The sequence below is a fragment of the Cervus canadensis genome, chromosome 22, assembly GCF_019320065.1.
Source record: "Cervus canadensis isolate Bull #8, Minnesota chromosome 22, ASM1932006v1, whole genome shotgun sequence".
Classification (NCBI taxonomy): domain Eukaryota; kingdom Metazoa; phylum Chordata; class Mammalia; order Artiodactyla; family Cervidae; genus Cervus; species Cervus canadensis.
This window is the reverse complement of record NC_057407.1, coordinates 8,735,731-8,741,730: the sequence shown is the minus strand read 5'-3', so window position 1 is coordinate 8,741,730 and position 6,000 is coordinate 8,735,731. Positions and strand designations below refer to the sequence as shown.

General features: G+C 39.9%; 1 protein-coding gene across 8 annotated transcripts in view; it reads left to right on the top strand.

Moving 5' to 3' along the window:
* Positions 1-860: 860 nt before the first annotated feature.
* Positions 861-6,000, top strand: part of MAP4 (microtubule associated protein 4) — a 98,921-nt gene continuing 93,781 nt past the window's right edge. For 5 of the 8 annotated variants that reach the window (XM_043443303.1, XM_043443302.1, XM_043443300.1 and 2 more), the window contains exon 1: positions 861-1,013. The gene's annotated coding sequence lies outside the window, so the exon portion shown is untranslated. The remainder of the gene's footprint in view (positions 1,014-6,000) is intronic. The other 3 variants (XM_043443307.1, XM_043443305.1, XM_043443306.1) reach the window with 2 other exon arrangements.

Sequence of the window (6,000 nt, the reverse complement as noted above, 5' to 3'; positions counted from 1 at the left end):
ACAAAGAGGAAGTAGACAATTTGAAGTGTGGAGAGCAATATGAGCCAAGGTATGCAGGGATAACATCAGTGGTCTGCTTGTAAAATGGCAGGTGGTCTTTTGTGACTGAAATATATGTAGAGCCCCAAGTGGAAAACTGCTGATGGTTGTAGTAGGTGGTAGAACTGGGTCCCCTCAAATTGTGTGGCCTTGATATCACACTAAGAAGTTTGGTTTTATTTTTAAATAAGTGTTGGAATCCTCTTCAATCAACCAGCATATTTTCCTGACATTCAGATCTTTTCCCAACTGCTTTCATCCTTTAAGAAGGAGAGGTAGAGCAAAAAAATTGATTTTGAAGTGTAGTGATATCACTGTAAAATTTCAAGATTTCGCCAGTTTTGTCACATGCTGCGTCTGTGTCTGGTATTCTCTGGATCGCCTCTTAGCCTGATCCTCAACCCCAGTTTCATTTACAAGTGATTTGTTTTCTCTGTCTTTGTCATCTGTTAAAGTGAGAGACTTGAATCCTAGGTTATTTGAACTATTTTTCTTTTAACTAGTTTTTTTTTTTTAAAGCCTTTAGAGATCTTAAATGTTTAGAGATAATTTTTGGATAAGTGTAAGCAAACTCTGGATGTTTTTTTGCCTGCTAGACTGAGGTTAAATTAATTGGGACAAATAGTAAAGGTTTAAAAAATGCTTTCTCTTTTTCAAAATTTGGGGGCATTAGGTATTGAGAATCAGCTTAAGGTTCACTCTTCTCCTAAAACAACTGAGATAAACCTTTGCTCTTGGGGATGGTCACAGCAGATGTCAAGTGCTGCGTCACTGTCGTCTCTTGGCGCGCACAGCCAGACTTCAGCAGACAGCATGCTCTGTATCACATGGCTGACAGTGGGAGGTATCCAGTGTAGATTCTTCTTGGGGAAATAGATTCAAATTTACTTGGATAGAAATGTGGCAGGTGCTTGTTTAGAGACCCAAAATGCATTCAGTCGGGATGGACTATAAGCTGCCTGGATAGCTGCTGTGTAAGTAAGCAAGCAAGGCTTTCCGCCTCATGCTGCAGGGTCTTAGTTACGTGAATATGCGTGTGCATGTGTGTGCAGTGTTTTCATATTACAGGACAAGGCTCCCTAAAATAGCAGTGCAAAAAGGAATTCTTTGCTCTGGGGACTGCATGGGAGTAATGTGAATCAGTGTGTTCTTTCATACAGGAATGTCACTGGGTAATGGCCTCAGCTATTCTAGTAATCAAGGACTCTCTCCTGTTGCTAATCCTATGATGAACAGGACAAATGGTGGTGGTGAACAGAACCTCGCCAAGCCTGGAAATTCCATCAGTTCGTCATAGTACAGCTGTTGTCCTTAGTGCTCAGGGAGGCACCTGGGGGTGGAAAATTAATATATTCCACGGGGTGTTGAGTTTATTGCTCAGGACAGTTAAGATGTTGCTGAGCTGTCTGTTGCCATTTCCAGCCTGGTTCTGGGGAGGAGCAGGAGAAAATTCACTTTAGCCTCAGGGGTCATACGTGCCTGCAAGCTGTATAAAGACCTCTTTTGTCATTGTTGTTCAGTCACTCAGTCGTGTCTGACTGTTTGTGACCCCATGGACTGCAGCACGCCAGGCTTCCCTGTCGTCCACTGTCTCCTGGAGTCTGCACAAACCCATGTCCATAAAGATTTGGTTTTACTTCAAAAGAAATACTATCTTGATTGAAAGTATAAACGAGTTTTCAAGTTGAATAAATTAAAAGCAGAGCACAGCCACCAGACGAGGTTCGGCTTGATGTGTAATAGACCTCTGAGAGGAGTTCATCAAACAGACCTAAGGGATAGAGTCCCCGTCTAGTGACTGAAAGCGTGCTGGGCAGACCAAAATGATTTCATGTTGAATATGAAATCTTAATGATGCAGACTATACCTTTCACCTTGTCAGATTATAAGTGATCCCTGGGACTGTCTGGGATGCTGGGTTTCTTCCAAGCCTGAGGAACAAGCTCTGCATTTTGGCCACAGCACTCTCTTGGGATGGCAGCTTAGTGCTGGCTTCAGAATTCTCTGTCATCCAAGAAAAAAAAGGAAGAAGAAAATATTAGCCCACATATCTTTACAGTTCCATGTCTTGTCCATAACTCTCCCCTCCACTCCCACCCCCTACTAAACAGGACAGAATATCAATCATGGAGACAATTTAAGTGAGTATTATGAACAGTTTCCTACCTGGAAGAATTATTATTAAATGTTTCTTTATTAAATTGATTATTTGAAACTCAATGCATTTCCCTTAGTTAAACAGTATTATAAATGATGATTAATTTTGATTCTAAGTTAATCCGATTACTGAGAAGCAAGCTTCTTCCTTTTTTCTAAAACTGACAGGAGTATTTCAAAAGGTTTCTGAGCTTGCCTTTGTCGTTCCTCTCTTCCTTTTACCTCCTAGGGCCTCTGGGCCCATATACCTTCTCCCTAGTTGGTTACCTTATCCAATCTGCTTTATTCCCTGAAGTATTCCATGTTGCTACATTATATTTCTTCCTTTTTACCCTAAAACCAGAAACTCAGACACTTTCAATGGAATTTACCTCAGGGGTTGAGAGGAAAGCTAACTTGATCACTAAATTCACACAAAGCAGAATGAAGGCCCTTCAAGGGGTGTATGTCTCCTTATGCCCCTTTAAATTGTGAAATAGGGTTCTGTACTTCTTATAAGAGAATGCTAGCTGCTGCAAGTGAATCTTAGTAGAAGTTTGGCTAATGTGACCAAGTGAAATGAAAATACCGTGGTTATGAGAAGTGTTTGAGTATGTTGGTGGGCATTAGGCTTCTGTTCTTCCTTTTCATGAGTTTTCTTCCTCCAGTTTAGTTTCAGAGTTTAGCAGTTTTGGTCAGGGGCTGGGATGGGGAGAAAAGTAGGGGAGGACAGAGGCAACAACAGGCCATTTACAAACGAGAATGCTAATTTCTCAGCAGACAACCAGACAGAAAGTGCACAGGTCCTAACTGAGTGACTATAGGTAAGACTGACCTAAATCTCTGGGAGCTTGAAAAGTTACCCATACTTCTGTGCATTTAAATTATATATGAACACTATTTAATCTGTATAGACCTAGAAAATATTTTTAGTCCAGTAATTAATTCCAGAGTTTGTGATCTGAAGTAAACCATACAAAAGAGAAGGTGCTTGTGACTTCATCATATATTCTTATTTACTCTTTATGAGCACATAGCTATTAATAGTAAGGCTAGTCAAGAGACAAAAATTGTCTTCTGTGCTTCATCATCATGTCCTGTCATTTCCTCTTGCTTTTGGTTTACCTAGGTATTTTCAAAATCCTCAGTAGATAATTTCACGTCAGGCATGTAATCAGAATGAAGATCAGGTGTCAGGAGTGCTGTGTTTGTGTGTGTGTGCTCTGGTGCCTGGTTAAATAATGTGGGGCTTATTTTCTGGCAGAGTGGTGTCATATCTCCTTTGATGTTAGCCAGAACTGGGTGGGGTTTCTTAAGCTGCAGCGGGATTTGTCAGGCTAGGGCTCTGTGCACTGGGGAGTTGGTTTTTCGTCTTTCTCTTTGCCAAAAGGCTTTTGCCTTTTTTAATAAACCTGAACCCAGTTATAATTGAGAGTACTTGATGTATAAAATAATAGTCACACGGAGGGTCCAAGTGATGAAACTGAATTATAAGTAGTTTATCGAATAGTCAACCTCAGGAATTGTTTCACATACCATTCTCATTTTACAGCCTAGGGAACTCAACCCCAGGAGGTGACCCACTCAAAGCCAAACTGAGAATCAGACTGAACTAGTGAAGCACGGAAATGTCTTTAACCAGCTTTTTTTCTTATCTTCTGTCAGCAAATTCATTCAAAGTTAACAGTATAAGCAACTATATTCAGTATTTTGCAATAACCTATAAAAGAAAATAATCTGAAAAAGAATATATATATACATATATATATTTATATATAAAACTGAATCACTTTGCCGTACACCTGAAACATTGTAATCTACTATACTTCAATTAAAAAAGTCCAAACTCAGATAAGTTTCTCTTTTATCTATGCAAATAGAAGAAGAAAAGCATAAATAGTCAATGTGAGATAATTTTTTAAGTTAGATCCTTCTCATTCCCAAGAATATGTTTTTGGATTTTCTTGAGTATCCAGATTAGAGAAGGACACTGTGTGAATAAATATTGTTAAGTGACCTTAAATGTTTCTGTATGTGTTGGATGACATTCATTCATGAGCTTATTAAGATCAATTTTGGAGCATTTGCAGAACTAGCTTAACCTATTTGTAGAGCACCTAAGGAATTTATTATACATGTTTTAGAGTAGAATAATTATAATTGAATAATTTTCTCTTTATTGAAAACTAGGCCTTTTGGGCTAAAAGCCAGTATTTTCACTTCTACTGGCTAGTATTGCCTTTACAGAGTCATTTTCCATAAGTATATTGTGTGTGTTTAAATCATACTTCTATTTATATGTGATGACATGAAAAGAATAACTAAACTGTGTTGAAAAGCAGATGCTGGGTGGTTGGGTGCACAACCCTCCCACTTTCCAGCTGTCAGATTTTCTATCAATTTTACCCTGTTAAGCCGAATGTAAGCTGCTGTTCATATTCCGTAAACCACATATCAGCCGAGAAAATGGTTTGGGAGGTTGCAAGGCAGGGAGGAGAGTAAGATTACAGTGAATAAAAAGCTGCCCTTTGAGAATCTGCACTCAGATAAATGAGGTTTAAAAGGTTTTGCTGGTTTTGCTTGTGTTTTCACCAGTGTCCTAAATTAGGGAAAGTTTTGAATAGATTGCATGAAGTATTATAGAAGAATAGATCTGTTGGGCTCTTACTGTATATTTTTAAAGATGGTACAGGTGTTCTTACAAGCTCTCTTTGACTGTGAAACTGTTTATTTATAGACATCCTTTATTGTTTTTTGCTCATAACAGCTTTCAAAGGCTAACTGTAATAATAGTTACCATAAATAAAAAAGAGAAAAGCAGTTCCTTTTTATGGAACCCTTTGACATTCATCAGGCCTTTACAGAATTCTTTTTTTCGCCTGGCTGTGCTGTGCGGCATGTAGAATCTTAGTTCCCGCACCAGGGATTTAACCCACCCCTGGCAGTGAAAGTGAGAGTCCTAAACACTGGACTGCCAGGGACTTCCCGTATACATTTTTTTTTTAAACCAGTGTGTTTGTACATTATGTATATAAGATTTTTAACTTTTTAAAAAGTGCTTTTATTTATCTGTCTGTCTATGGCTATGCTGAGTCTTTGTTGCTGCGAGTGTTTTTCTGTAGTTGCAGCAAGCAGGAGAAGGGGCTACTCCCTGTCGTTGCTTCTTGCGTTGCTGCGCCCGGGCCCTAGGCTGGGCGGGTTTCAGTAGTTACGGCACGTGGGCTCAGTGGTTGTGACTCCTGGGCTCTATCAACAGTTGTGGCCCACAGCCTGCGGGATCTTCCCAGATCAGGGATTGAACCCATGTCTCCTGCACTGACACGCAGATTCTTCACTACTGAGCCACCAGGGAAACCCTCCCATATACTTTTTAGTTTCAGGTTATGTTTAAAAATTGAAAGCTTGGTTGGTGTTCTGTAAAGATAGTAATGGACATGACCACAGAGACTGCCTTCTCTAGCTAATTCAGGGAAGATGCCTGCATTTTTCATGCCAGCAGGGCCAAGTGTAGCTTGGTTGACCAAGTCCTTTGCAAGTGATTCATGAAGCAGTATTTACCCTTACAAGATAAGGCCCAGATTCCTAGTCTCTGGTAAGGAAAAGTGATTTCACTTGCCTGATAGTATTTAACCTTTTTTAAAAATAAAATGGGAATGTAACCTAACCTGACCTCCTTTTGTATGTATTTTTACCCTGGTGGCTGAGTTGGTAAAGAATCCGCCTGCAATGCCAGAGACCTGGTTTCGATCCCTGGGTTAGAAAGACCCCCTGGAGATGGAAACAGCTACCCACTCCAGTATTCTGGCCTGGAGAATTCCATGGACT